General features: G+C 38.6%; 1 protein-coding gene across 2 annotated transcripts in view; it reads right to left on the reverse strand.

Moving 5' to 3' along the window:
• The window catches only part of pax7a (paired box 7a), an 84,284-nt gene that overhangs the window by 44,908 nt on the left and 27,578 nt on the right, over positions 1 to 11,798 (reverse strand). The window lies entirely within an intron of this gene.

Below are 11,798 nucleotides of genomic sequence, written 5' to 3' on the forward strand. Positions count from 1 at the left end.
TGCAGAAGAAAATGTGGGCCGATCCAACAGATCCAAACAAATGTTTATAAAGCACCAAGAGTCACAGTGTTTCAGGAAGTCAGTCTTCAAATGGTTTACAACAAGATATTATTTTAACATTGAAAGAAAAAAATGACACACTTTACCATTAAGTCAGACCAAAATAAAGTTCCATTCAAACCAGACTGACTTCAGACAATTTGCACATTTTAAACAGCTTCTCCTCCATCAAAACATGAATATAATTAGCGTCTCTGAAAGCAGCCCGCTCTATTTCACAGGAACAAGACCGCGGCCCTGCGTATGTGAAAGGTTGGAGGACATTGATCTACGCCATGCACTGGCAATTCATCCGCGTTTAATACACTGTCAGGGCAGTTCATCTACCGTTGTGTTTAAAACGGGCCGGTCCATTGTGCGTCCAGATGAAAGGTGGGGACAAAGGCCTCTCAATACACCAGGCTGAAAAGTGTCCACAAAGAGTGGGCGTCCCTTTTTAAACGTGCCTTTAAGAGCTCTACTTTCATGGTACGCACACAAGGACACACTCTATTCTGATGCAACGACACCGTAGACACACTCTACAAAACACACTGGCTCTTTCTTACAAAGCGTTGCTTACATTGTCCATGTGCAAAACTGTCAGGCCAGAAACAGCTAGCATCTCATTCAGATGACTTCAATGGCTCGCCAACGTTTGATGCCACTAAAGATGACTCTTACCCATCTGTCATGCGTCGGATTCGAATCTTTCTTTTTTACGCTCTCAGAAAGTGAAGCCCCCACCCGACCGTCATCCTCTCAAGGGGTTTAGGAGGAGACGCTTCACCCCCGTCCGTCTGTCTTGAGCCTAAACCTGGTGTTCCAGACAGATAAAGGACGAGCCGGTCCTGAAGAAACTTGGTTCTTCTACTGGGAATCGGACGAACGGTTTACGGAGAATGGAAGAACGCTGTGTCCTTCCCCCACAAGTGTCCCGTTCTGCTGTGCCTCCTGACCCATGACCTCTGAACCCCACACTCCAGCCCTTCATCCTTTGATTCATCCCTCTATACCTTCTTTCTTCTGCCGCAAAGTGCAGACACTTTCTTTTTTGACTTCAGCAAGGAACATTTTATCGTTGGTTTTGTCAGGCGCTAGTCAAATTTGGGCTATTTTGCATCCTTAACATCAGACTAGTGGAACGAAAACATCCAAATGTACATTTTATGTGTTTATTTTATTACACTAACTATTTGCATCTGCACTCTAAAAAACGCTGGGTTAAAAACAACCCAAGTTGGGTTGAAAAGGGACTAACCCAGCAATTGAGTTGTTTTAACCCAGTAAATGGGTTGTTTTAACCCAGCGGTAGGGTTAAATGTTTGGATAAAACATCCCAATTGCCGGGTTAAAACAACCCAAGCTTTGAGTTAAAACAACCCAATTGCTGGGTTAGTCCATTTTCAACCCAATTTGGGTTGTTTTTATCCCAGAGTTTTTTAGAGTGTGTAGATTAAAATTACATTACATATCTTTCAAGGCTGTTTTCTCTAAATTAATCACTTTTTTTTTTATTCCAGTAAAAACATGATTTTTCTAGCAAGAATTACTATCCAATGATCACACTCTAAAAAATGCTGGGTTAAAAACAACCCAAGTTAGGTTGAAAATGGACTAACCCAGCAATTGGGTTGTTTTAACCCAGCGGTTGGGTTAAAAGTTTGCTTAAAACAACCCAATTGCTGGGTTAGTCTATTTTCAACCCAACTTGGGTTATTTTTAACACAGCATTTTTTAGAGTGCAGATTTCTGGTCTGGAAATGTATGAAAATGAGTGCATTTTTAATTAGATAATGCCTCATTTGTACATATTTAAACGTACCATTTCAAAAAAAAGTGTAATACAAAGCAATTATCTAAATGCGCTGAGATTAAAGTATGGTGATATCTATTAGTTATATATTTTTAAATATAAAACTTAAATGTGTATTTTGGATGTTTTCTTTGTTATGGAAGCAAAAGAGTCAAGCAAAATCTCAGTCACACTTTAGATTAGGGTCCAATTCTCACTATTAAATAACTATTCACTACAAATTGCCTCAATAAACGCCTTATTTTTGCTTATTAATAGTTAGTAAGGTAGTTGATAAGTTTAGGTATTGTGTTCACTGTAAAAAAAAAAAAAAAGTTACCACATGACATTTTTGAGTACAATCAACTTGGATGTTTAAGTAATTTCAGCTTAATTTACGCTAAACTGACTTTTGAAATTTTGATGAGTTAAAACAATGTAAAAACATATGCTGTAATAACTTATTGATCATATTAGTTTTTACAGTGTAGGATTAAGGGATGTAGAATATGGTCATGCAGAATAAGGCTTTATAAGTACTAATAAACAGCCAATATCCTAGTAATATGCATGCTAATAAGCAACTAGTTAATCGTGAGAACTGGACCCTAAACTTAAATGTTACCAAAATCTCAAATTTGACCAGGCCTGTTTTGCCTTGGCCTAAAAAGATTCTTTCTTAAGAAGATTTTCATGAATCCAGCCCCAGGAACATCTACTGAGAAAGTCAATTCAATCACGTAGACTTTAAGCAAAAGGTCATTTAATCTCATCAAAGTCGGAGAGGTTTTGTTTTCTGCAGGAATATGTAAAAGCAAGCTTAAACAGTGGCTTGCTTCTTTCTCTGGCTTTACGTTCATCCTCACACACAAACTAATCTCTGCACATGCAAGACCACACAATCTGTAAGATGCATAATGCTTTGACAGTTCATAAAGAGATTTGGGATGCGAGCCGCCTGCATCCCAGTGGTCAGAGCACTCGCGACGCAGCCAGCAGATCTTGTGGCTTTACCATGTGCTCGGCAAAGACTCCCGTCTGCCTTAATCACACCAGCAGCCTGTGAAGCATATCTGTCTAAGTGAATTTGCTGCTTTTGAAAGCGGCGTGGCGTCACAGAGGTAACACAAGTCATCTCTTATCAAGTTAAACATCGAGCCCAATATGCCTAAATAAATACAGTTCTGTTTTATAGCACGGAGAGATGCGTCATCATGCATAGTGGCTGACCCGAGATTATGTGCCAGTGTGTTTTCTGGGTTGCTCCAGTCGGACCCTCTGAGCTGGATTTGGAACCCAATCACAAAGTCACCTTGAACAGTCCCAGATTCCCCCTCTCGCTGTCTGCAATCCAGCCTAATTCCTCCACTGAGACGGTCTTCATCCAGCCCACAACAAAACCACATGAGGAAGGACTTCAGCCGCGTCCACTGATGTGATGACACTCTCGCCTGATGCAGGATAAACCGCTTCAAATAATGATAAATAAATGAAAAAGTTTGGTTTATCTGATTTATAAGGATATTTCACCCCAAAAATTGTATTCATACTTATTTAAATCTAATGACGGATGACTTTTATTCTATGAATATTTAAAAATAATGTCTCATATAGCGCTTTATACAATACTACAGATCATTTCAAAGCAGCTTCACATGAATAAGCAGGAAAATAATAGTGTTAATGTTGTAAAATTCAGCTGTAAAGCAGCTCTACAGAACACAAAATTCTGCTCAATTTAGTTAGTGTTGTTTCAGTTCAGTTCAATAACATTGTCAGTTAGTGTTGTAGTACTCGAGACCGGCCTTAAGACCATTTTTTGAAGGTCTTGGTCTTGTCTTAGTCTCAAGTCTTAGTCTTTGTTTCAAGACCGGTCAAGACCACAATTGCTGGGATATTAATAAACTGCCAGTGCATTGTCTGATTTATTAATTAACATCATTAATGTAATTGGGTAATTTCATTTGATTGGTAACAGGTCTTCTAATTATATTTATTGATTAAAAATAAGTCATTTCTCAGGCGGTAATGTGGATCTTTATGAATTTAAGGAGTGCTGGTCTGGACTCGGTCTCGTCTTGGTCTCAAGTGATGCAAAGTTCATTAATTATGAATTCATGAAAGTTCAATTCAGTATATTCAGTAGTTACCCAAAATTATGAAACAAATTCAATTTCAGCTGTAAAGCAGCTCTACAGACGGCAATGGTGTCAGCATTCAGCTCAAGTCAGATCAATGTTGATTCAGTTCAGTTCAACCAATGTTGCAACGTTATTGTCACTATCCAGTTCAATCCAGGTTTGTTCTCATCTGATAGCATTAATGCAGTTATAATATTACTGAATATTGAGGGCCAGATTTAATGGCCAGCACAAACCCTCTTTTGGCGTTAAAAACTACCGTCAGGATTTACTAAAGACACACAGTGAAGAATTAGTGGATACAATTTTTTTGCGGCTGAACTTATTATAGGAATATGGCGTCACACCATATGATATACATTTTTGGGACAAAATGTTTTAGTTAAGGGTGGCTTCCAAATATTATGCCTAAACTTTTAGTCAAGCAGACTCACAAGTAGACATCTGCACTGTAAAAAAAAAAAAGTTGAGAAAACTTAAAAGTTTAAGGCAACCAGCTGCAGAACATTTTTGAGTTTTCTCAACTTAGGGTCAATTAGTTGTACAAACTTTTTTCATGTTAAATAGTTGAATAAACTTTAAAAGCTGAATTTGTCATACAAAACATAAGTTGGATTTTTTTACAGTGTGGGTTATCAATATATGATTTAATTAATTCATTTTCTTGTTTTTATTCAAAATCAAAATTTGTGAAATGTGCTTGGGACAGTCACGCCATATGAGCTTTTACTGGTTTGGCTGAAAATTGTGAAAAAAATTTACGATTCATCCCATGAATGCTCTGTATGTTCATATATAACAGCACTTTCGGAACAATATCACCAAAGTTTTTGACATTTTTTTATCTTTGACGCATTGGACCAAAAAAAGGCCATGTCATGTCAACCGCCCATATGCATTTGTTGGAGTTTCCCTTTCAGATGCAAAATTCATGGGAGGAGAGTATTTAAATGAATCCTGCAGGGTGATCTGCTAAGGTTTGCGCTCGTCAACTGGTATTTGTGCCATTATATACCACCCAAAAGAGCAAAAACCAGACGCTAATTGGTAGATTGTGTTGGTCATTATGGAAATGATCCGGCTGCGTCTGTGTTCTTTCATTTGTTCGTTGTCAGTAGATCAAGCGCAGAGTTTTCCACTCCCATCTGCACTTTGGGATTGTGCTCTCTGTTTAGTAAATCTGGCCCTAATTGTCTTTTAAACCCTAATGTCAATAAAAGTCAATATCAGCAGGTAAATAATAGAGGTTTGAAATGACATGTGGGCGAGTAAATGATGACAGAATTTATATTTTTGAGAGCACTACCCCTTCAATCAATCAATCACCTCAAATCGTGAAGTGTGTGAGAAGCTAAAGTGTGTGTCTGGCTGATCATGTGCACATTTGTTTCAATCATTCCGGTCTATAAACCCAAAGACAGAGCTGCGTCTGGGCTCAACACTGTCCCTGTGTCCAATGAGGGTGTCTGTGGAGATTTGTGTTAACTGCACACACCTGTCACGGATAAACGGGATCAACCTGTGTGCACACGCACAATGTTTCATATTCCTGTCTTTTACAGGATGTTTCCCTTGTTTGTCCACCAAAACACACACAAACACCTGCGCGCTCAATAAGTCACCGCAAACAGTCGCCCGTAAATCCAGGATAGACTCGGATACAACAACAGTCTCCTCTGAAATTTCTTCTTTGGGAAAATGTTGTTAAGGGATACTTTCAAAGGGTTTCAGGCCGTCCACCTCGTGTTTCAAAGGAATAAACATTAAACAAGGGCGACATCTGTTTTTATACCAACAAATGCGATTGAGTCTAACAAGCAATGTGTTGACTACATCATGCAATCGCTTTTTTCTCTTTCTTCTGTGGCCTGCTTGAATTCTCTCGCTCTCTTTCTCTCCGTCTGGCGCTATGCTAATTAACATTACTGGGAACGCGAATTGCAAAAAGGAGACTGGGATTACTTAGATAAGAATCAACGAACACAAAGCGGCTAAAAGAAAGTCATTTAAATTCTAATAATGCGAAACTGTTAGAACATTCTCACTACATTCTCACAACAATTTTGCTCTCTACAGTCTTCATAAATCCTATTTATTCTTTTATGGTGCACGAGCTAAGACTCTCAGAAACAGAGTTGCCTGTTGGGCTGGATGGGATTTTATTGCTGGTATTTTCCTAGTCTCAGGGTCTCATGCTGAAGTTTGCATGCAGCATGTATAAAAACTGTAGAGGAACCATATAGAGACAACATCAAAACATAATGCCTTTACAATAAATACATTCTATGCACTTTACATGCTAAATATCTTCAACACATTAGCATTAAATGCTAGCATTAAAACCAACAACTCCCAGGTAGAGAACATCTAACTTCCTGCCAAATTGATTTCTACGCTTCATAAAAGGAATGCTTACACCTTATTAGATTCTACTAACTATAATGGCTGGACGGAAAATGCGCACTGCTTGTGAAAGGAGATCTATGTCAGGAAGCAGGAGCCAGCTTATGACTGCTAACTCTTAAAAACTTCAGACTGAATTAGAACAGAATGTAATTCACTTAATCGTAGAGGATTTATAACAATCTTTCTGCCTCGCTTCCATTTGTTTTTATTGATGGTTGAAAAGTCTCCAACCTAGCTTAGAATGGCCTGCAAAATTGTCTCCTTCTGCTAATGGTCCGAGCAGTGGCTTGGCTTCCTCAGATGTCACATGACATTTATGTGGTGCTCATTCACCTCATGGAAGTAAAGCAGCAGGACTGAGAAGCCACAGGGAGGAAGACTCTGCTCGGCTACATAACCCTGTCACAACCCTTTAACATCCCCACACCAAACTGAAACGGATCCAGATGAGATAGGGTTTGGTTTACCTGATTTGACAGATAAAACCACAGAGGATCTGAGGAAAGGTTGGGTAGCTGGATGTGCTAAGGTCTTGATGAAGATGGACAGGATGGAGATCTTCAAATCACTGGAAAATCTCATTCGGTGCAGTTATTTCTGATTATCTGTTGTCGGCTTTTGGAATAACTTCATGACATTCACACCAATACAACAAACATGTTAGCTAAAACATGATCAGTTCATATTCTCTTTTAAAGAGTTGTGCCAAATTGGGGACTGAAGAATTGGCTTCCTTTAAATTCATGAGTGTGCATTTGAATTGAATTGGGCACTGGAAGTTGGAATGACAAAATTCAAGGCATTTTAACCTTTTTCAAAACTTTCAATCTTAAGGCCCGTTCACACCTACAACGATAACTATAAAGATAACTATATTAGCGTCAACACCAGCGGACGATATTGTTTGTATATTCTAAGCGCGTTCTTGTCTGCCGCTTTAAATGCTCAAGCTCATTACAGCAGGATGGATTCTGATTGGCTGACAAGGTTTTTATCGTTCATCAGCTGGATAAAATCATTCTGAATGTGATTCCAACGATATCGTTTCTCTATATCAGTGGTTCCCAACCTGTGGGCCGCGGCCCATGAGGGAGCCTCAGTGATCCTCCGGGTGGGCCGCTTAAAATTAATTTGAATATGATAATCAAAATGATTGTTTTGGATTCGGAGCAGCCCAAGGCGTTTCTAATCGAGCTGTGTGAAATACAGACTGAACGGCTTCTCAAAACACCCAACCGCTTCATGAACACAGCATACACAAACTACACATTTCAGTTGGATAAAGCAAAACGTTTTTGTTGCTAAAAAGTTTTGATGGATGACGGTTGTAATGAAGGTAAAGACGATTGCAGTGGCATGTAGGAGTCATCCATTATAGGCATGAGCGAGTGTGTTATTATTGATGACCAAACAAACCACAATCGCCTCACTGATCGCTATAACGTCGTATTTCTGCATGAACACAGTTCAATATATTCACGTAGTTGTCAAAATGAATGTACTGTGAGTGTTTTATAACAGATTCTCGCCGAAAAAGTGTGTTTTGGAGAAGTTTGTGAGTATCAGTGGGGTTTACACATGGGCATCAGCTCCATAGACGTGATTGCTTGTTCTAACAGAGGATGTTCACTGATGACATCGACTTCAGATGGATAAGTTTCCACACATTCAGAATGATTTTATTTTTCATTTGTATTTCAGTGTGTTCTGTTTATTAATTATGAATGGCTCCGCATAGTAGTTTTATGCGGTCCTTTCTCCCTGTGTTCTTGTTTGGTATGGTGGGTTGACTTGTGCTTATTTGTACTTATTGTACTGTATAACAGAGCAGACTAAGTACTTCCCAGTTGTAAAGAATGTCTGCAAAGTATGTTTGCAAAAAAGAACACTGAAGGTTAATATAGCTTGAATTTGTTTTGTTTTAACAAAATAAACGGCAGGTGGGGGGACTTTTGGTGGTCCTTGCAGTTTTGATTTGGAGAGGAGGGGGGCCTTCGAGTAAAAAAGGTTGGGAACCACTGCTCTATATCATTATCATTACAGCTGTGGTGTGAACTCTGCCATTCATTCATATTGAGAACGATTTTTAGAACTATATCTTTATTGTTATCTTTATAGTTATCGTCCTTGGTGTGAACAGGCCTTTAGTTTACTTCTGAATGGTGCATAAACTCTAAAAACGCTGGGTTGTTTAAATTCATGTTTGGATCAAATATGGACAAACCCAACCATTGGATTTAAAATAGGGGTTGAACGACTTCCAATTTTTTCAAGTCGACATTTATGTGATGGAAGTCGAGTCGACGCCGACCACTACAACAGCTAGTTCTAGCTGTATTAGTTCTTTTGTCTTTGGGTCGTTATATTTCTCACAGATTTCTGCTCGTTCTGAATCAGATACAGATAAAGTTGCACAATAAAGATTATGTAGGCTATATGAATGCATTAGTGGAGAGAGCGATTGCGTGTGAATTCATTCTACTTGCCAGCGTCTCTCTACTAATAAGCTGTGAGTTTTAGTTACTAAGAAATATATGTTATAACTTTTTTCAGTTTCTAAGCTATTTTAGTGATACATCACAGAACAGTGTTGATACATTTATGTGCTACTGAATGGTTTCGCGCGATCTCCGTGTGATGTGCGAGCTATGTGTGTGTGTGTGTGTTACAATGCAGCTCGCATTTAGAACGGTGATTAACTGACCTGTACAATAAGCGTGCATTCTCCCGATCAATTTTGAGCTTCCAGATGGTATAATCAAACATGTCTTGTGGAGAGCTCTCTGAGTATGTATTTATTTGTCATTTTTAACTGTTGGAAACAGAGCTTGGCAGCCTGCATGTCAGGAAATGGCTTATCCTGTCGCGCCCTCTACAGGCCAGCGACTAGTCGACGTCAAGCTTTAAGCGTCATGGCAGAGCATTAAAGTCGACTAGTCGATTAGTCGACTAGTCGATGCAACCCCTAATTTAAAAATGTAATTAAAAAAATTCAACCAACAGTTGGGTGTGTCCATTTTTGAAACAACCCAGCAACCATGCTCAAATTTCCAACTGCTACTCCTCCTAGAGCTTTAACTCTACAAACTCCAAACTTGGCACAGACCTTCGGACTAGTCTGACTCGGTGTGCTATATCTTTTCAGACTGATTTGAATAATGGTTTTCTTAAAAATTAATATTCAAAATCATAAAAATCCCATAGACTTTCATTGACCAAAGGTTCATGACTGTTTGAACTGTTTAACTTAAACTGCTAGAAGCCATTGATACTCAATTAAGCTTTAAACTACATATCTATCTATCTATCTATCTATCTATCTATCTATCTATCTATCTATCTATCTATCTATCTATCTATCTATCTATCTATCTATCTATCTATCTATCTATCTATCTATCTATCTATCTATCTATCTATCTATCTATCTATCTATCTATCTATCTATCTATCTATCTATCTATCTATCTATCTTCAAACTCTATCTATCTATCTATCTATCTATCTATCTATCTATCTATCTATCTATCTATCTATCTATCTATCTATCTATCTATCTATCTATCTATCTATCTATCTATCTATCTATCTATCTATCTATCTATCTATCTATCTATCTATCTATCTATCTATCTATCTATCTATCTATCTATCTATCTATCTATCTATCTTCAAACTCTATCTATCTATCTATCTTCAAACTCTATCTATCTATCTATCTATCTATCTATCTATCTATCTATCTATCTATCTATCTATCTATCTATCTATCTATCTATCTATCTATCTATCTATCTATCTATCTATCTATCTATCTATCTATCTATCTATCTATCTATCTATCTATCTATCTATCTATCTATCTATCTATCTATCTATCTATCTATCTATCTATCTATCTATCTTCAAACTTTATCTATTTCTAAGTAATCTATCTTTCTTTCTTTCTTTTGAACTAATCTATCTTTCATTCTTTTTTCTTTCTTTCTAACTATCTTCTATCTATTTATCTATCTCTTTCTAAGTAATCTACCTTTCTTTCAAACTAATCTATCTATCATTCTTTCAACTAATCTATCAATCTAACATTAAACCTCTTCAAACTTTCTGGTCAGGCTTTCTCAAGCCAACTTAAAGTTTGTTAACAAACTTTACTTTTCTAGTTTTATTTGCCATGCATATCATCCCCCAAGACTGCAGAAGGAGGGCTTTCTAACACGCTCTGGAGTTGATGATCCAGGGGTGGAGAGGCCCCTCTTTTGGCCCCTGTCTCACCCCAGTGCCCTCTTCTCCACTCCCCACTACACTGACATCTGCCGGATGGGTCTGCACAGCTGTGGCGGAGCAGGTCACCAGCCGGGCCAAAGGTCTGATCTCGCTCTGGCCTGGGAGGAATCTCTACACAGAAACCTGCCGACATACCCGAAGCCAAACCAGTGGGAACTTCTGTGAAACACCCCTAATGGTAACTGCATGAAGAAGACCACATTCTTGCCATGAAACAGCACATCATATTTTATTAGAACACTTAAAAAAGTCTCTGCCAATGCAGCTGCCATAACTTGCCATGTACGAGTCAGGGAATGTCTTGTCGGGTCTCGTGCCAAACTCACACACCTCGGTGAATTAGTGTTTTGGGTGGGTTAAACGCATCAAGCGCCCTTTAATGTCAGTCCAATGGGAGGTCAAAGTGTGAGCAATGATGAACTGCACTTTCTTGAGTAAATCTACATGAGTACTCCACCAGACTTTAACAGTTAAACGTCAATGGCAAAACCACATGAAATCCCCTTTGGGAGGGGGGGGGGGGGGGGGCAGATTTGGGGAGGGGGAAAACTTTCACAATAGACTCCACAGAGAAATGGCACAATCCCCTCTCAACACTGGACCAAGCACTGAACAACATTGAAGACCCATGGACTTTATTTACTGCGCTTAACCAGAGTCACTTTCTTAGGGTGACCTTTCCGGAAGATTCAGTTTGAGTTGACCTTTGGAGATTTTCAAAGTGTTCCAGAATTAGATTATGAGAAAAATTGCATTAACAAATTATATCCATGACTCGAATACCTCAGCTTTTCACATGATATCCCTTTAGCCCTATTATGTGAGAGGGAGGAGATGTGTCCTTTTCGTTACTCAGTCTTGTTCAAGGTTTTCTTCTGGTCCTATCTCTGGTAATCTACATCAGTTACCATAAATACACCAAGCACCCCCGGGGACTCTTGCGGGCCAAGAAATGCACAATTGACCTACAAATATGGCTCATTCTTTGCCATAACATGCTGGAACAGAAGACGCCTGTCTTTGACAACCATGTGGCTTTTCATTGACCAATTAGAGGTGTTTTTTCACACTCTTAATCTTACGCTCATTATCAATCACTGCTAATATGGATCTACCAAGAGTTCTAGTTT

Source organism: Gobio gobio (assembly GCF_949357685.1).
Source record: "Gobio gobio genome assembly, chromosome: 19".
Classification (NCBI taxonomy): Eukaryota; Metazoa; Chordata; class Actinopteri; order Cypriniformes; family Gobionidae; genus Gobio; species Gobio gobio.